This window comes from Myxine glutinosa, chromosome 7 (genome assembly GCF_964187855.1).
Source record: "Myxine glutinosa chromosome 7, kmMyxGlut1.1, whole genome shotgun sequence".
Classification (NCBI taxonomy): Eukaryota; Metazoa; Chordata; class Myxini; order Myxiniformes; family Myxinidae; genus Myxine; species Myxine glutinosa.
In genome coordinates this window covers 34,112,933-34,132,804 of record NC_136267.1, presented here as the reverse complement: position 1 = coordinate 34,132,804, position 19,872 = coordinate 34,112,933, and the positions used below count along the sequence as shown (strand labels likewise).

Here is a 19,872-nt window from a genome sequence, read left to right as displayed (position 1 = left end):
TATGGCGGCCCACACCATCACACTTGGGCCACCCCACCTGTTGGCTTGACGCACGCAACAATCGGCATATCGCTCACCAGTTCTTCTCCAGGCACGCTCACGCCCATCAGGACTGTCCACACAGAACCTTGACTCATCGCTGAAAGCGACCTCGTTCCACTGTGCCAAGGTCCACCGCTGATGCTGCTGGCACCATCTCTGTCGGTTGCGGCGATGGGCAGCCGTCATCACGGGGCCTCTGTATGGTCTTCTGGCAGTCAGACCATAGTCATGCAGTCGTCTTCGTGCAGTATCATTGGAGATCCGTGGGTTTGCACGCCCCGGAGTTTCTGCCGCAGTGCTGGATGCTGGACGGAATCGATCCCGCAGGTGACTTCGGACCATCTGCCTGTCCTGCCTTGCAGTGGTGACTCTTGGCCTCCCTGATCGAGATCTGTCATCTGCAGAGTTGTGGAGGGTGTATCTGTCCACCAGTGCCGATATCGTCTGGTGTGAACAGCCAAGGCGACGTGCCACCTCACGGTAGCTCAGTCCGCCTTGCAGCATGCCCAGGGCACGCTGCCGTTGATCCCTTGACAATCGTGGCATGTTGATTGAAATGCCCATTTTGCACTGGCCTTTTTAAAGCCAATATCAAGACATCACGTGCAGCTCATTAAAATCATCCCGTACCCCTTGGCTAATCACTGACAGTCAAAACGGCTGTTCAACAGCTGTGCTATGAAGTGACCATTGAAGGTTCAAGTGACCATCCGTGACCGTTTTGTCTGACAGTGAGGACACTATTGTCCACAAATAAGTTCACACATTTACTACACGCAGTGTTATTGTTGATATTTAAAGGTTTCAAAGGTGGTAAGTTTCTTTTGCGTTTCAGTATATATATACAGACTTGGCATTTAATGTGGAATATTTTTTTTTGTGGGGGTGAACTTACTTTTCAAGATGTATTAGAACCAAAAGTTCATTGGAATTATGTTGAAATTATTCTAGATTTTGTTAATGTGACCTTTAAAAGAAACAAAAACCACATTTGACATTTCGAAACAAATAAATTGATCCTTGAAAGTGATGTAGACTGATATCGAACTCAATTCATGGACAGTACTGTGTTAAACTTCTGTACGTTTTCCAGAAGTATCTCTTTATTTTGCACATTCGCCAAAAAATTTTTAAACAAAAACAAAAGTTAAATTACGACTGGGATTATGGACAGTAAAATTACAGTTCAGTACTTCGTATAACCCCCACGAGCATTCAGGAGAGCACGTACACGTTGAGGCATGCTGGTTCACGAGATTTGCCAAGGTTTTGACAGGAATTGCTTGCCATGCAGTGACAATAGCCTGCTGCAATTCACGCACAGAGGTCGGCTGCTGGTCCAAGTGGTCGATTTGACGCGTTAATTCTGCCCACAAGTTCTCTATCGGATTCATATCCGGGGACATGGCAGGCCACTCCATATGCTCTACACCACGGTCAGCAAGAAAGTGTTGGATCATGCGAGCACGATGAGGCCGTGCATTGTCATCTTGGAAGACAAAGTTTCCTCGAAAGGCTGCACGAGCAAATGGAAGCAATGTTTCTTCCAGAATGGCCCTGTACTTGAACTGGTTCTGGTTTCCATTCAGAACAACCAGGTCAGTTTTGCCCCCTGCATGAAAAGCAGCCCAAACAGTCACCCCACCACCTCCAGCTTGGACTCTTGGCACTATACAATCTTTGTTGTAGGCTTCATGCACTTGCCTGTGCACTCGGACGTGGCCATCTTGACGATAGACCAGAAATCTAGACTCGTCACTGAAGATCACGTTATTCCAGTGTCCTGGCTGCCATTGACGGTGCTCTCTGGCCCACTGCAATCGGTGCTGGTGGTGTTGTCTGGTCAGGCGGGCTTTCTCAGGGGACGCCTGGCACGAGAGCCTGCTTGAACCAGTCGTTGGTTAACTAGCCTTCTGGATACAGGCACATTTGTCAGTTGCTGCCGCTCAGCCCGAAGCCGATTAGCTGACTTGGTATGGCCATTGCGGACTTACCGGTGCAGCTGGCGATCATCCCTCCTTGTGGTTCTGCGGGGATGTCCTGGCCTCGGTATTGGTGTAGGGACACCCCTCTGAGCATTTCGTTTCAGGATCTTTGACACCTGACCTTGTATGATGCCATACTGCCGAGCAATAGCACGGTCTTTCATGCCCTAATTTAGTAAAGCCACCACTCCATGACAAATAACATTGTCGAGTTGACGGACCATCTCCAGAGGAAGCGGCAATAACTTTTGGAGACGTGCAGCAGTTGTTTTCCACTAATACAGAACGCAACAACCCTTGTATACCCGACTGTGAAGCCAATCATCAAATGCACCTGTCCGTACATTTTGCCACGCCACCTGTGATATAATCCTGTTGTTGACTTCTTGCTGCGACAGACAATCAGTGACATGGTTCTTTTAACAAATAAATCACCAAAGTGTAAAAGAAACTCACCAGATTGATATACTGAGGTCAAGTCAAGAAAAAAAAAAAATTCCATATTAAATGTCAAGTCTGTATATATATATACATATATATATACATATATATATATATACATATATATATATATATATATATATATATATATATATATATATATATATATATTGTTGCGGAGATGAGGACTGTATTTTTTTTGATTGTGTGCTGTATTGTTATTACTATTGTTTATTCTGCGCCCCCCTACCTCCGGAGCTGTGTAAAGGTGAAAGGGCATCCCATAATTAGTCCACAAGCATACACATCAGCCAAGTAATAGAATACCCCTGTTGATAGTTATCTCTTATTCTGTGTTTTAGAGTAAGGCTGTGTCTCCCATTAATTGAAGTACTCCATTGCACCAGTGAAAGAGAATAGATCCCCTTTCCTTCCCATCCCCAAAATCTCCATTTCCTTTTACACCCCCTTCCGTCATTGCCGGGCCTCGATTGCCGAATTACCTCCCCTCCAATAACCGCCATTGAACCTGTGCTCTCGTCGGAGAAGAAAGGCGTGCCCGCCCACCGTCATCAAGGGCGGAGCCAGAGGGGCGCGCGACCAACCAGGGCCGAGGTGAGCACCCCGATGGGCGTGTAAAAAAAGGCCGGCGGCTTAATCGCCGGAGGCGTTATAAAGGCGTGCACGTTGGTCACAAAGAGTTGGTCGTCAAGAGAGAGTCGTGAAGAGTCAGTCAGTGGAGTCGGTGGTCAGTTGGTTGCGGTGAGGAGTCGGTGGTGGCGGTCAGTGGTTGCGTTGGTTGCGGTGAGGAGTCGAGGAGGGAGGAGATCAGAAGACAGGAAGGCCTTGAGTTGGACTAAGCAAGAGAGGAAGTTGTTGGACTGGGTGGGACTAAGCAAGAGAGGAAGTTGTTGGACTGGGTGGGACTAAGAAAGAGAGAGAAAGAGTCCTGAAGCTTGTGAGGGAAGGAGAGAGAACCCGTCACACCAACCCCCCAAGCTCCGCGTTGGCTCCACCAAGCGTTCACCTCCACCAAGGCTCCACCAAGCTCCGTGTTGGCTCCACCAAGCGTTCACCTCCACCAAGGCTCCACCAAGCTCCGCGTTGGCTCCACCAAGCGTTCACCTCCACCAAAGCTCCACCAAGCTCCGCGTTGGCTCCACCAAGCGTTCACCTCCAGCCATCCACCTCCTGCCATTCCTGTCATTCCCCGCGTGAGTCTGTCTTTTGTTTGTTCTGTCCCTGGGTATTTAATTAAGTCTGTAGGTAAGCTAATATTTGCACTGTGTCACCTGCGTCTTATGTGTTGTAAATAAACTTGACTGCTCCTTTTTGCTTATGTGTGTAAATAGTAAATAAATTCAGTAGCATTTCCAACCTTTTTGTCTTCTTTTTCTTCTTCACATCCGTGTCGCCTTTGTCTTTTCCCTATTGACTAGCTGCGGTGCGATCCGGCCAACGTTTGGGTGGAATCGGGTGAGTCGGGGATCCTGTTAGGTCGCGGTAATACACCACCGCTCGGTCATCATAACATCTGTCCGCGATCTGTAACAATATATATATATATTGGTGTCGGGACTTGCCACTTGCCAAAAGTGCAACAAACAATATGTTGGAAAAACTGAAAATACACTCTACACACGATTTAATAACACCCGGTCAGAAATCAATAACTTCCACACCAGTCAGGGCAAATCTCTACCTTACACGATACACTTTAATCAACCGGATCACTCTATAAATGACATTCAGATCTCTGCCATTGAATCAATCACAAATCGATCACACACCACGATTCTGAAACGTGAGTCCTTTTGGATACACAAACTTCGGACAAAAGTCCCTCATGGCATAAATTTTGATGACTAAAGCATGTTCCCACATCAACCCAATCAAATTGTTAACCGTAACCCATTCATTCATTCATTCATCATTCATTCATTCATTCATTCATTCTACCTTTATATGTCATTTATATAAATATATAAATATATTATATGAATATAAATGGGATATGAATATATGCTTGTGTGTTTATGTATGTATATCTCTATATTTGTATATGCATGCGCACCCTAACGGAAGTGACCGTTTGCGTCACGCCGTCACGGTCACTTCCGTCGAACTTGGGGCTGGTGAGTGAACTTTGGCGTGGCTCTTCCTTCTGTATGCAATTTTTTACTCACATCACACATCTCACACACATCACCATACACACTTGACTGATATACATGCCTGCTGTTTTTGTAGACTCAGAAGAAGACCTTTGTTGGTCGAAAGCTTGTCGACAATTAAAGATCGACGTCCTGAAGCTACGTCCGCGTCTTATTTAATCTAACGATTATATATTCAATACAAATGAGACGCCCTGCTCGTACTTTGGAGTTTCTACTATTTCTTACAGTTATATATATATATATATATATATATATATATATATATATATATATATATATATATAACATATATATATATATATATATATAATGTCCCTCACAAACGTACACCAAGCTGAGCTGAGGATCTGGTCACATGACAGGGGTAATGTGATGTGATGTGATTACGTCTGTGATGTCATTATGGCGTCCGACGGCTAACTCCATACACCGCCATCTTGATTCCTTTGCCGTTCAAGCCAAACATGTCATTGAACCTGTCATATATCACAATCAGCATGCTCTACCGTCACGTTTTTCATTCAGTGCGAAACACAGACAAACCGATTGTTAAAATGACCATCAAATATTGAAAGAACGGGCGTTGCGGATCTTCCAAAGACACAGTATGTCTAGGCCTTAGGCTTCATGCCTTCATGCCTCACCTTCAAGCCGCTTCGGACAAATTAGCCCAGGTTTCTTAATACAGTATTATCGTTTTTGTAATAAAAATAATATCGTTAATAATATTAATATAGTAAATATAATCGAAACAATGCAATCCCTTTGTCATGACTGCAAAGTTACTGGATTGAAATGGTGTATGGTTCATTGATGACTCGATGAGAAGCAGTGTAGTAATTATTGCAGGAGTAAGGAATTAGCCTCGGTTTATTCATACTGTAACATCATCTTCCTCATAATAATAATACAATTAATAATAATAATAATAATATAGTAAATATAATCGTAGCACTGCAAAATTATTAGATTGAAGCGGTGTATGGTTGGTTCATTGTTGATTCGAAACATATTGAATAAACCAGTGTCTCAATGCAATCTCTTCACTTCCATGGTTACAGCTTAGAGACTTTATTACTTCAAACAAAATGAATACTTACATTATTTGCTCACTGGTATCCACATCCAGGTCATGCTATCTTCTTGAACTAAAGTATCATACAAGCCCGGCTACGCCGATGTTAGACTTTCGGTCTTGTTTTTTAGGAAAAGAGGTCCTGTCAAGAGAGATGATCTATGGAGGTGGATTAGAGATTCTGCAACACCCTTCTTGAATGTTTGTAGATATTCAATGATTAGTGAGGAAAACGTTGCTGGTTGTTCCTAATCGTGACAGCTCTGCCAAATGATATCAGTGATTTTCGTCAATAAAACGCTCGACAATGTTGGACCTCAAAGCATGATATACAAAGTCGGACTGTGATACACAATGCCAATTGCCATGCCAATTTGTTTGGTGGTGGCACCAATCTCACCAGCCATGGCACTACAGCAAAGGACTTCAGTGACTCCATTGGTCTGACTCAGTCTGTGAACCTTCTGATCCAAAACCTTTCCTGATAATGTCTCCTGGTCTTTCTCTGCTTCAATTGGCTTGACTGATCACATGCTTTGAAAGTCAACATCTCTCTTTTTATTACGATTTTCAGAGGGCGGTATTCATTGTTTAGTCTTTGTGTCCACGGTGTCCCGCTTATTGAAGAAGCCCAAAATTTTTAATTGGGCTTGGACGGAATTTGATCCAGGTACTTCTCGCACCCAAAGCGAGATCGTACCCCTTGGCCATAAAGCCATATTTGTAAATTTTTTGTTTGAACATAAATATTCACTTTTTTATCGCCCACATTTTTATCTCACCTGGAACGTAGTTCCGGGGAGCTTATGGGATGGTGCGTCGTCGGGCCGTTAGTTCATAAACATTTGCAATTTCTTCTCTGAAACTGCTCATGGGATTGTGACCAAACTTTTGCAAAAATCATATTTGGTATATTGCTACTCAGGTTTGATCACGGCATTAAAAAAAAGTCTGGGTCTATGGAGTCTATAGGGGGGTCAGCATGGGTCCAGGTTTGACACCCCAAAATAGGTGTTTGCTTTCTTCTCTGAAACTACACATGCAATATTAATGAAAGTTGATCACAACCTTAATCACCCATGATGTCCCAATGTTTGTTCAAGGCATTAGAAAAATTGGGGTCTTAGGAGGTATATGGGGTTGGGGGAGGGGACAGGCATTGCCCTCCAAAATAGGTATTTCCTTTCTTCTCTGAAACTACACATGCAATATTGATGAAAGTTGATCACAACCTTTTTTTTTTTTCGTTGTGTAAACAAGATCGAGGCTCATGAAAGAGCAAACATCAATCACACAAAGAAATCAAACAGACACATACAACATATAATAAGGGGGGCGGCAGACAAGATGGGGAGAGATGGGGAAGCACACAAACACAACATTTGAGAGCAGGGACATCGGGAGATCTGTGGGAGGGAGAGGGCTTGGGGGGAGGAGGCGTGGGAAAGAGAGGGGGGGGGGGGGAGAAATACAAAACACAAGGACACTGCAAGGACTTCCAGAAAAGAAGTTGGTATTTCAAAAAAGTGGATCTGGGGTGAATTAGCGGGGGTAGAAAAGATCAAGGTTTTGGATGGGGGGGGGGAGATAAGAGATGGTGGTGAACAGCTGTTTTAAAGACCTGGAGGGAGGAGTTGGATTGAAGAGAGTGAGGGAGTTTATTCCAGAGGCGGGAGAAAAGAGGAATGAAGGAGTGAAGGTGAGCAGAGAGTCTTGATTTTGGCAGTTTAACCATAAGAGGGTTGCTGGCAGATCTTGTGCGACCTGGAGGAATATTTTGGGGGCAGAGCCCAGAGAGAGCTGGGGGAGCAAGGCCGGAGAGGAGTCGGTAGAAGATAGAAAGAACGCCAACCTGCCTGCAGTGAGTTAGTGAAAGGCCCTCGAAGTTATCTTCATCGCGGGAGATTCCAATGTTTCTGAAAGCTTTGGTTTCAACAGCGTGAAGCCGAGCTTGGTGTGAGGCAGGAGCACCGGCCCAGATGGAAGAGCAGTTTTCCATTGAGCTGCGGATGAAAGCCTTGGATGTGGTGAGGAGCTCAGGTGTGCCAAAGAAGGACTTCGCACGACGGAGGATGCCCAGTCGGCGACTGGCTTTGGAGGCCAGATTGGAAATGTGGTTTTTCCCATGAAAGATCATGGCAGATTGTGAGACCCAAAAGCTTGAGTGACAGAACTTCTTGGAGAGGATTGTTGAGAAAGTAGATGGGAGGGTTGTCCAGTCGGTGTTTTCGGAGAGACATAGTAAGGGTGTGAGATTTGTCAGGATTGGAAGACATATTCCACTTGTTTGACCAGTCTGTGATTTTGTCCAGGTCTTCAGAGAGTGAGGAGGCTGCAGACTGCCGATCTGAGAGTTGAGCAATGGAGCGGCATAGAGTGGGGTCATCAGCAAAGAGATAGAGAGGATTTCCAAGAGAGTTGGAGAGATCATTGATGAAGACCAGAAAAAGTACAGGGCCCAGAACACTGCCTTGGGGAACTCCAGCCTGAACAGGAAGGGGAGGTGAGAGATACCCATTCAGGGCCACACGTTGACTACGACCAGAGAGGAAGTCCGCAAGCCTTTCTTCTCAGAAACGACAAAAACAATTTCGATGACACTTGAGACCACAACCTTTACCACGTGTGATGTACTAAAGTTTGTTCAAGGCATGAAAAAAAATCTGCACCTTTAGGAGTCTACAGGGTGGTTGCCCCCCAAAATAGGCATTTGCTTTCTTCTCAGAAACTACAACAACACACAACAACAGGCATTTTAAGGCCGTTTTTCCTGCTAGAGCGGGGTTTAGCCTTGCGGGCCCCATGACAATCTTCTCCATTTTGCCCTATTTTCTACATCTCCCCTTGTTAACCCCCTTGCCCGCATTTCTTCTTCCACCACCTTTAGCCAAGTCTTTCTCAGTCTTCCCCATCCTCAATTTCCTTCCACATTCATTTCCATCACTCTTCTCAACCAGTCACTTTTATCCTTCCTCAACACATGAACAAAACCATCTCAACCTGTTTCTCTTCACAGCATCAATCACAGGCTCTATTCCATCATCTTTCGCAATTAATCATTTGTCTTCCTCTCTCTCAACGATACTCTGCACATCCACCGAACCATTCGCATTTCCACCCTTTCCAGCCTTCTTTGCTGCTCTACATTCATTACCCATGTCTCGCTCCCATAAATCATAACACTTCTCACACATGCAGCATACACCTTTCCCTTCAGCTTCAACGACACTCCCCTCCTCGTCAGCACGCCACTCCGTTCTCGAAACTTCTTCCATGCACATCTCACTCTCGCAACCATTGCCGAGTCTGATCCACCTTCTCCATTCAGCATGTCTCCGAGGTAGCAAAATGTTTTCACACCTTCCAGCTTCACGCCGTCTCCAAGATCCAACTCAACATTTCCTCCATCTGCAGCTCCCTCTGTGCACACCTTACACTTGAATGTTGCTGTCACACTGGTTAATGACCCTCTCAGACCACAACATTGTTGATGAACCCACTCAGCGCACATTATACATTGAATGGAGTTCACTCCGACACCCTTCCTGCACACAGCACACGGCCACTTCCCAGTTCTTTCTTCCTCACCACATGCTTTACCACTTGCCATCACCTTCGTCTTTCCGATATTCACCTTCAGACCTTTTGTCTCCATACATTCCTTCCACTTGTTCATCTTCTCCTTCAGTCCATCCATACTTTCCGCAATCAAGACCAGATCATCTGCATACAACAACTCCCACGGTAAACCCTCCTTTACATTCCGAGCCAGCACCTCTATCACAGCTACAAATAGTAGTGGACTTAGTACCGACCCCTGATGCACTCCCACCTTCACTTCAAACTCACCACTGTTCCCGTCCTTCGTCCTCACAGCTGTGCGCACTCTCTCGGACTTTGCCATCACTACTCTGATCAACCATTCCTCCACTCCTAACTTCCTCAATGCCCATGTCAATACTTTGCGTGGAACCCGATCGAATGCTTTCTCCAGATCAACAAACCCAAGAAACAACCTCTTCCTCTTCTCCATGTACTTCTCCTGCAACTGCCTTACAATAAAAAGCGCGTCTGTCCTTCCTCTTCCTGGCATAAATCCAAACTGCATTTCGTCGATCTTCACCTTCTTCCTTATCCTCCTCTCCAACACCCTTTCCAATACCTTCATTCCATGCTCCAATAACTTTATCGCTCGGTACGAGCCACACTCTAGAGGGTCACCTTTCCCCTTGCATAGAGGGACGAGGGTACTCAGTTCCCAATCCACCAGAATGCGGCCTTCTTTCACCACCAGATTACAGATCTCTGTCATTCTCTTCACACCCCAACTTCCTGCTGTCTTCAACATATCTTCCACAACTCCCGTCGGCCCTCCCGCTTTTCCACTCTTCATTGCTTTTATCGCTTCCTCAACTTCCTTCTCAATTATCTTCTCTGCCGGTCCTAAAACTGGGTTACTCTCTATGTTGCCATCCCATTCATTCTCTGCATTCAACAGCATTTCCATGTATCTCTTCCATCTTCCTTTAATTCCATCTTTAATTCCATCATTTGGTTTCAATCCATCTTCTCAGAAACTATATACACAATTTCGATGAAACTTCACCACAACCTTCATCACCCATGATGCACCAATGTTTGTTCAAGGCATTAGAAAAATTGGGGTCTTTGGAGGTATATGGGGTTGGGGGAGGAGGGGTTGCCCTCCAAAATAGGTATTTGCTCTCTTCTCTAAAACTGTACACACAATATTGATGAAACTTGATCACAACCTTCATCACCCGTGATGTACCAATGTTTGTTCACGGTGTTAAAAAAAATAGAGGTCGAAGGTGGTCTACGGGAGGGGTGGCGGGGGCGGTGGGGTTTCACCCCAAAATAGGTATTTTTTTGTTTGTTTGTTTGAAGTCTTATGATTATGTTAGTATGATTCTACAGACTGCCCTGTCTTTTAGCAACTATTGAAATTAGTTTAAAATACCTTTTGTCGGTGGAGTATATTGCTTCATTCTACCAGGGGAGCGCCCAGCGGAATTGCCCCTATTTTTATTAATCTGTGGCAGACCGATTACAATGACCGTTACCGTTTCATTATGATCTCTACCAAAGACTCACCCATAAAGCCTAGATTTGTGAAGTGCTTGCAGAGATTGTTGTCCTGCCACAGGTGAACACCATTGAAGTTGTAGAGACATCTCAAGGATGATCAAAGGAAATTGAATGCATCTGATCTCAATTTTGAGTGTAATCGCAAAGGGGTTGAATACTTATTGACGCAAGTCATTTCACCTTTGCATTTTTAATTATTCTTTCAAATATTATTTGAAAAAAATTCCACTTTGACATTATGGGGTATAATGTGTAGATTGGTGACAAAAATCTCAATTTAATCCATTTTAAATTCAGGCTTTACTGCAACAAAATGTGAAAAAGTCAAGACGTTTGAATAGTTTCTGAAGGCGCTGTGCGTCTAACAAGCACCTGCAGAAAGTTTGGTGCTTTTGTCCGCCCTGTCCCCTTAACTTGAAAATATGTCCGCTCTGTCTGGGGTGTGTGAAAGTCACATTTATGAGATTTGAAGTTGTGTAAGAATCTGTTGTAAATCTCTTATGGCATAAAATACAATTTCTCTGCATTTTATACGTCAGTCGTGCAGTATGTTGGACAACAACTACATTTTGAAGCAGACAATTTGAGGGAAGCTCAACTTACCTGGGTCTACTCTAATCGTTCCCAACCCACTCTCCTTTGCTACACGGGGCGGAAATACTGGAAGATAAAGGTTGGTACTTTATACACGAGGTCGTTTTGTTTCTCCATACACACGGTACATTGGGCCAAGTACTGTTTAATCAAGGACATTTTATTATGCGATATAATGACATTGAACTGCAGGTGCTGGATGTTGTGTGCAGGTGCTGAAAGGTAATATGACAATTGCTGAAAGGGAAGGAGGAGACAAGCAAGACTGTTTGGAGTTGGTTTATCCTGAAGTAAGTCCTTTCCTGATATGTTTTTTTATATTGATGGGTTTTTTTAAGACAAACTAAACCTCCATTTTCCTACTGCTCGTGTCATCTAGCAGTAGGAAAATCAGGACACAGTCATGACAACAAAGGATGAGCTGGGAACTCTTGAAGGTAAGTACTGGGTGAAGATGCCGCTCTGCCTTACCAGATGCAAAGCATGTTATGAGGTCAACTGGATTGTGAAGTAAGAGAATGGGAAGGGAAGTAGTATATTTGATGTTTGCTTTGTCGTTAGTTGGCCTGTGAGAATTGCAGTCGAGATGAGCGCAAAAGTTGCTTTCTCCCATGAGACTTGTGAAGTCGGCAATCGCCGGCTACCTGACAAACTCCAACCTTTTCAGCAATTCTCAGCATAGCTTTATCAACCTGCCTCACCAACCTCTTCACCACCATGGAGATAGTAACTCGTATGATAGATGAGGGATCTTCAGTCGACATTTGCTATCGAGACATCAGCAAAGCCTTTGACTCGGTCAACCACTGACTTCCCCTTCAGAAATTTACCCGCAGCGGAATCACAGGAAATGTCAAGGAGCGGCTGCCGACATTCCCAACTCCGAGGCAGTTTTGGGGTCCCTTTTCAGTGTCGTCCTCCGACAGGGCTCCTGCACCGAGCGTTGTCCCTCAAAGCTCTGTCATTGATCCCCTCCTATTCATGATCTACATGAATGACCTGCCCGATTGCCTTGTTAGCCAATGCCTGCTCTTTCCCGATGATGTAAAACGCATCTGTAACAGAAGGGAGGCCCTGATTATGCAACGAGACCTCCACTCAATCTCTGTCTGGGTAGCACTCTGGGAATTGCATCTTAGCATTTCCAAATGCCAACACCTGTACACAAAGGTACAAATAATGAACCGATTTTATCCCTACATGATTAGTCCGAGAATACCTTTGCCTTTCCAGCAGCAATTCAAGTTTAGGACCTGGTGCTTCTATTTGACGGTTCCTTGAACTCATCGGCTCAATGTGATGCGGTTGTGCCAATGGCCCAGCGGATGTTATTTAGCATTAAATGTGTCTTTCATCATCTTCCACCAATGGTGTTTGTTTATCCCTGCCTGTTCAGCGTTCGTCCAACCTCTAATTGAATATTGTGTCCAAACATGTCCCTTAGTCTTCAACGCAACAGCGTCAAAATCAAACGTGTCCAAGGCTTCTGACCCAGATGGTTGTCAGACTCTCTGCCCTCTCGTACCACGTCAGCCTTTCCCTCCTAAACCTCTTCTCCATGGAGTACCAGCACCTCAGAGGGGATCTTATCGAGGTCTTTAAGATTGTATGGGGTTATGAAAACCTTGTCCGAAATCAGTTTTTCATTTTTAGTCAAGATAACGCCTGGCGTGGACACCCTCTGAAAATCTTCAAGCTGCGAGCGCGAAGGAATTTCCACTCCTCGGCCTGTTCCCATCGAATTGTGAACCTGTGGAATTCCGTCCCTTCCGATATGGTTCTAGTGCCATCAATTGCTGCTTTTATAGCTAGACTGGATACCATGTGGGCCCAGCTAGTCCCAGACATTATCTAGCCTTCCTGTCAATAAAAATTCATCCTATTTAATGGGTTTTTTAAAACCTTTTTTATTAACCTTGTCTGTACTGTTCTTCGGTTACCCAAACTAGTGAAGTTTATGGTCGTGTGAAGGAATCGTTTGCATGTTGCTGCTCTCTTTGTTATCCGAAGTGATGTGTTTGTGATTGCCTTGTGTGTTGGTTGATTTTGCGTGAGGCATTGCAATTGATATTATTGACTGTTGACTGAATGCCATGTGCATGGAGAGTGAGGCGAGGATTGTCAGGTATCTCTCCAGCAGGAGAAGTTGGTTGATTAATATTGAGGTGGTGTAAGTGGGATTCACATCTTTCTGAGGTGAGGAAAGTTGTGGATTTTGAGGGTTTTTCTGTCATATGGTTTTGGGTTGGATAATGTTCCATAATGTGTATACAGTATATTACTAAACCTGGTGTTGGGTTCATGGTTAAGGTGGCTGACTTAATATCTTAGGGTCCTGAGTTTGAGCCCCTGTCATGCCATTGATGTGGTGGTGGTGGTGTGGGGATCAAAACCATGTTCGGAGGAGGCTAGGGAGGATGTGCGGGTTTATGTCATCGAGAATTAATCTTTCCCACATCTTCGATGGCATACAAGGGAGGAACATCATTGGTCTGTATGAGGCTTCGTTATGAACTGTCACCGAGAAGCTTCACATATCACTTCCTGCCTTTTATCCTTTTTATTTTACTTTCCTTTCACAATGTCTATCTTTTGAATGTCATTTGAAACATGTTGCAATTTTTTGCAATGTATTAACACTTTATTTCCGTCTTTATCAATCCCCTCCCACCAATGCCTCCCATTCAACAGGCCGCAATCGAAAATGCCATTGAGCTCCATCTGCTCTTCCATGATTTCACCTTCAATTCCACAATGCAAGGAGACTTTGAGGGAGGAGAAAGGGAAGAACACTTTTGAAGTAAAGGATGATCAGACCCAACATGTACACTCGTTTGCAACAGATAGAGAAGTGACTCAAGTGAGGGAGGGTGAGGATGAAAAGATCTGGGTTCCTCAGGTGTGAGCAAAATGGCCGATGGGTTTGATGAAGGGGAAGAAAAATTAAATTCTGAAAAAGGGAAGTGTGAGCGAGAGCCTGATCGTGAAGATGAGGAGCAGGTAAAATAGAATGCTCACACCTATTCAATATTACATGGGCAAGGGTTCACTCGATCATGAGGAAATACATAGGTTTGACACATAACTGGAGACTCTAGCCTAATGCTGATGCAGAAAAAAACAATCAAATTCAAGGGTGACTTAAGTTAAAAGGTTAAAATTGCAAAAGAAGTCGTTTTAAGACATTATCTATCTCACTACAAAAAGTTAAAATTTAGACAATCATTTCCTGAATGTCAGTTCATGATGATGTAATCACCCTTTGTGCTTTTTGGGGTTGAAGGTTTGAAAGACAAATTTTATTTACTTTGAACTGAAAATTCAACAAGGTCGTTATTTCATGCAAAGGGAAATGAAACAATTTTCTTTAATCAAACTGAACAAAACGATGTTCTTAATCAAGAAAAGATGCAAATTGCGGTTTATGAAAACAATGTCTGATTGGATGGTGTGTCAATCTCTTAATAAACATCCTTTGTTATCATAGACTGATGTTTTAGACCTAACTCATGTGTACGTGTATGCACACATATGTACATACAAGCTGCATTGTGTGCATCGACAACATGCTGTTACCCTGTCTGCACACGCGTCTGGCTCACGGAGTGCGTACTTGGATCCACCGCCACTACTGACCTTGAGGCCTCTTGACCACGGATATATCGATGGCCCAGAGGGTTGTCAAGCAACCGTGGACGCCGGCAAAAGGAATTGCACAGAGCAGGATCCTCACGTACACGGTCACATTACCTACTCATTGGTACAAGTAGCTGAGCTAGGGTTCACACCCTCAACAAACACCTGAGTACTTATTACAGTCGAGCGGAACCGTGGGGCAGCATTGGCTAATCGTGGGGCCAATCAGTGAGGCAAAACTCTCGTCTATCTATTACATATTATACACTATATCTAATCAATCAAAGAAAGGACACAGACGAGCAGTTTTGGAATGTAACAATTATTTATTTACACACACACACAACCAATCTATATAATAATACCGTAAGGACTCGACTTTGTTATCCCTTTTACGCCGCACCCAGTGACCCCATGCCCACGGCACTAATGCATTTTCCATCTACGAACCGCGCTCTTTGTTTATCACGTACAGCCATACTCGAAAAATCTGAATTCGCCGACTTTGGGACCCAAAAGCATCCGATTATCGGCCGATACGACGCCATCTTACGACACCATCGTATTGGCGTCTGCTGGGCGAAGGCGATGGTCAAATGGTCTTTATCGTCATTTTAATAAAGTTAAATGGAGTGACGTTTTGGAAACGTTTTTTGAAGTTTGAAGTTTTTTCGAATCGAAGTGAAGAAGTTTTTGAAGTTTTGATTTTGGAAACGTTAAATGGAGAAACAGTTTCACAGGAAGAGAATGTGATGCGATGAAGAAGAATCCATCTTTATTTTATTTTTTTGAACCACAAAAGATTGAAGCTCCACGAAGTCAAGAATGTGAAACAACGTGAATGTAATAAAATAACAAGTACTGAAGGAGCTGTGGCTCCCACGTCGATCGAAAGAATGGACGCGACAAAAAGCTTGAATTCATCTGAGCTGCTTTATTCGAATCAAACACTCAGGCACTCTGGGAAAAACGTTTTACGGTCAGCAATATATATCTATTCCGCCAGGGGGTTTGCCCAGGCCTGGCGCCAGGGGGCGTGGCCCCGCGTCCCGGCTGCGGCCTGGCAAGTTGAGGGCGAGCCTGCCCGGGCGTCCCGACCGAGGCCTGGCAAGTCGAGCGCGGGCCTGCCCGGGCGTCCTGGACGAGCCCGGCCTGGTGATCGCTCCGCGTCCTTGATAGGTGCAAGGCGATTGTGTAACCCCAGCGGCAGCCGCTACACACGTCCCCCCAGAATCGACTTGCACCGGCAGGGTCAACTTGAGGGGGGTCCTGATGACCCGGCCGAAGCGACCCCTGGCGGGTCGTGGGAGGGGGTCCGGTGAGGTGGTGGGCGGTCGAGTGGGGGGCACCGTGGACGGGGGGCGGCCTCGCCGCGGCGGGAGGGCCACCCGTGGTGGGTGGTCGACGTCCACGTGCGCCGGCTTGAGGCGGTCCACTGCAATCCGGTCCGACCTGCCGCCGATGTCGATGACGAACGACTTGTCGTCCCGTCGCAGCACCCGGAAGGGCCCGTCGTACGGCGGCTGGAGTGGCCGCCGATGTGCGTCGTGACGCACAAAAACATACTCCGCGGTGCGGAGTGCTGGGGGGACGTAGGACTGGGGGTCACCGTGGTGGGATGTCGGCACGGGAGCAAACCGTCGGGCGGCCTCCTGGAGGTCCGAGCGCTGGCGAGCTGCGGACCAGGGGCTGGTAGCGTCGGGCACGAATTCGCCCGGGACGCGTAGCACCTGGCCATAGACCAGCTCGGTGGTGGATGCCTGGAGGTCCTCCTTGGGGGCCGTGCGAAGGCCCAAAAGGACCCACGGCAGCCGGTCGGCCCAACCGCCGTCGTGAAGGCCGGCCATGAGCGCGGCCTTCATGGAGCGGTGGAATCGCTCGCACAACCCGTTTGCTTGGGGGTGGTAGGCCGTAGTACGGTGGAGCTTGACCCCCAGGTTGCGGGCGACCGCGCCCCACAGCTCGGAGGTGAACTGTGGTCCGCGGTCTGACGAGATGTCCGCCGGTGCGCCGAAGCGGGCGACCCAGGTGGCGATGAAGGCCTGCGCCACGTCGGCGGTGGTGGTGGAGACGAGGGGAACGGCCTCCGGCCACCTGGTGGTCCTGTCCACCATGGTGAGCAGGTGTGTGAACCCTCGTGATGGGGGAAGGGGGCCCACCAGATCCACGTTGACGTGGTCGAAACGTCGTTCGGGCACGGTGAAAGGTGCCAGCGGGGCCTGGGTGTGTCGGTGGACCTTGGCCCGTTGGCAGGCGGTGCAGGCGCTGGTCCAATCGCGGACGTCCCGACGAAGGCCGTGCCAGACGAAACGCGCCGACACCAGCTTCTGGGAAGCTTTCCGGCCCGGGTGGGAAAGGCCGTGGAGGGAGGCGAAGATGCGGCGTTGCCAGGTGACGGGCACGATGGGGCGAGGCCGGCCTTGGGAGACGTCGCAGAGCAGGACAGTGTCCGCGCAGGGGATGTCGGCCAGGCGGAGGCCCGTGTCCGCCGCCCGGAGGGCTTGCACCGTGGTGTCGGTGGTTTGGTCCGCCGCCATAAGCGCAAAATCCACGCCCAGGTGGACCGCGTTCGCGCTGGCCCGGGAAAGACAGTCGGCCACGGCGTTGTTTTTGCCGGCGACGTGCCGGATGTCCGTGGTAAACTCCGACACGGCGGAGAGGTGGCGCTGTTGGCGGGCCGACCATGGCTCCGTGACCTTGGCCATGGCGTAAACCAACGGCTTGTGGTCGACGAACGCCGTGAAAGGTCGGCCCTCCAGGAGGTGGCGGAAATGGCGGACGGCCAGGTGTAGACCGAGGAGCTCCCGGTCAAACGTGCTGTATTTGAGCTCGTTCGGCCGGAGCTGCCGGCTGAAAAAAGCGAGTGGCTGCCAAACCCCGTTCACCCATTGCTCATGTACGGCGCCCACCGCGTAGTCGGAGGCATCCGTGGTGAGGGCGATGGGAGCGTTGAGCACCGGGTGAGCGAGCAGTGTTGCGTCGGCGAGGGCCCGCTTTGAGCTTTGGAAGGCCGCATCCATTGCTGCGGACCAGGCGATGTCGTGCTTGGCCGGCTTGCCCCGGAGGGCTTCGTAGAGGGGCCGCATGAGTTGAGCAGCGCGGGGCACGAAGCGGTGATAAAAATTCACCATTCCCAGGAATTCCTGCAGGGCCTTTATGGTGCGGGGACGCGGGAAAGTGGTGATGGCCTCGACCTTGGTTGGCAGCGGCACAGCCCCGTTCTTGGTGATGTGGTGGCCCAAAAAATCAACGGCCGTCGTGCCGAAGTGGCATTTGGCCGGGTTGACGATGAGGCCGTGCTCGCTGAGGCGCCCGAACAGTGTTCGGAGGTGGAGGAGGTGCTCGGCCCGGGACGTGCTGGCGACGAGGATGTCGTCCAGGTAAACGAAAAGGAACGGCAGGTCACGCAGCACGCCGTCCATCAAGCGCTGGAACGCCTGAGCCGCGTTCTTGAGACCAAACGGCATCCGCAAGAACTCGAATAAGCCGAACGGCGTGATGACTGCCGTTTTAGGGACGTCGGCCGCCCTGACAGGTACCTGGTGATATCCCCGTATGAGATCAATTTTCGAAAAAATGACCCGTCCCGCCAGACGGGCGGAGAAGTCTTGGATATGCGGGATCGGGTACCTGTCGGGTGTTGTAGCGTCATTAAGACGGCGGTAGTCGCCACACGGGCGCCATCCACCCCCCGGCTTTGGCACGATGTGCAGTGGCGAGGCCCACGCGCTATCGGAGCGCCGCACGATGCCGAGGTGCTCCAACGCGTCGAATTCGGCCTTCGCAACGGCAAGCTTGGCTGGGTCGAGGCGGCGGGCCCTGGCGTAGACCGGCGGGCCCGTGGTTGGTATGTGGTGCTCGATCCCATGCCGTACTGCGACGGCCGAAAACGTCGGCCGCGTGAGGGCCGGGAACTCCGCGAGCAGGCGAGCAAACTCGTTCGCCGCCGGGACGGCGCATGCCAGCTCGGTCGGCGCGGAGCTGCTCAATGTGCATACCAGGGAGCTGAAGGTTTCAGCGTTGATTAAACGACGCCGTTGGACGTCCACCAGCAGTCCGTGTGCGCAGAGGAAGTCGGCGCCTAGCAGAGCCATGGGCACGTTGGCGGTTACAAACGTCCAAGCAAAGCGTTGGCCGCCGAAGCAGAGGGTGACGTTGCGCGGGCCGAAGGTGCGGATAGTCGATCCGTTGGCCGCAACCAAGGAGGGGCCGCAAACCGCGGATTGCCTGTCCTGGTCAGAGGCGGGCATGACGCTCAGTTGGGCGCCGGTGTCGCACAGGAAGCGCCGTCCAGACGCTTTGTCCGTGATGAACAGTAAGTTGCCCGTGTGACTGTGGCCGGCGCTCATGGCAGGTAATGAACGCCGGCCTGGCCGTTTCCCGACCCGCCGAAGGTGCACGGGGGTCGGCATGTCCGGGCCTTCTGTCCGAACCTGGCATGATAGGAACACCACGCTTGGTCGGGTGGAGGCTTCGGACGTCGTGCTGGACGTGGTCGGCTCGGTATAGCGGCCGCCAATTGCGTCGGCAGTTCGGCCGTCGAACGCGCCGGGTGCTCGGGCGCCATGGATGGTGCATCAGGCGGCGGCGGGTCCCATGTCGCCGCTGCGATGCGCTGTCCCGCGGCGGAGATTTTGTCGGCTTCTCTGGCAAGGGCCCGGGGATCTGTGATCGTCGTGCTTGCCAGGGCGAGGCGTACCGGGTTAGGCAGCTGACGGAGGAACAGCTCCCGGAACAGGAATGCCGGAGAGTGCTCGCCGAGCAGCGAAAGCATGTAGTCCATTCGCTCGGAAGGGCGCGTGTCGCCGAGCTC

The 19,872-nt window shown here is 48.4% G+C and overlaps 1 long non-coding RNA gene across 1 annotated transcript; it reads left to right on the top strand.

Moving 5' to 3' along the window:
* The first annotated feature begins 9,251 nt into the window (after positions 1 to 9,251).
* LOC137431099 (uncharacterized) lies at positions 9,252 to 14,909 on the top strand. Its single transcript, XR_013624052.1, has 3 exons — positions 9,252 to 11,502; positions 11,636 to 11,713; positions 14,115 to 14,909. It is a non-coding gene; the product is annotated as an uncharacterized LOC137431099 (long non-coding RNA).
* The last annotated feature ends 4,963 nt before the right edge of the window (positions 14,910 to 19,872 follow it).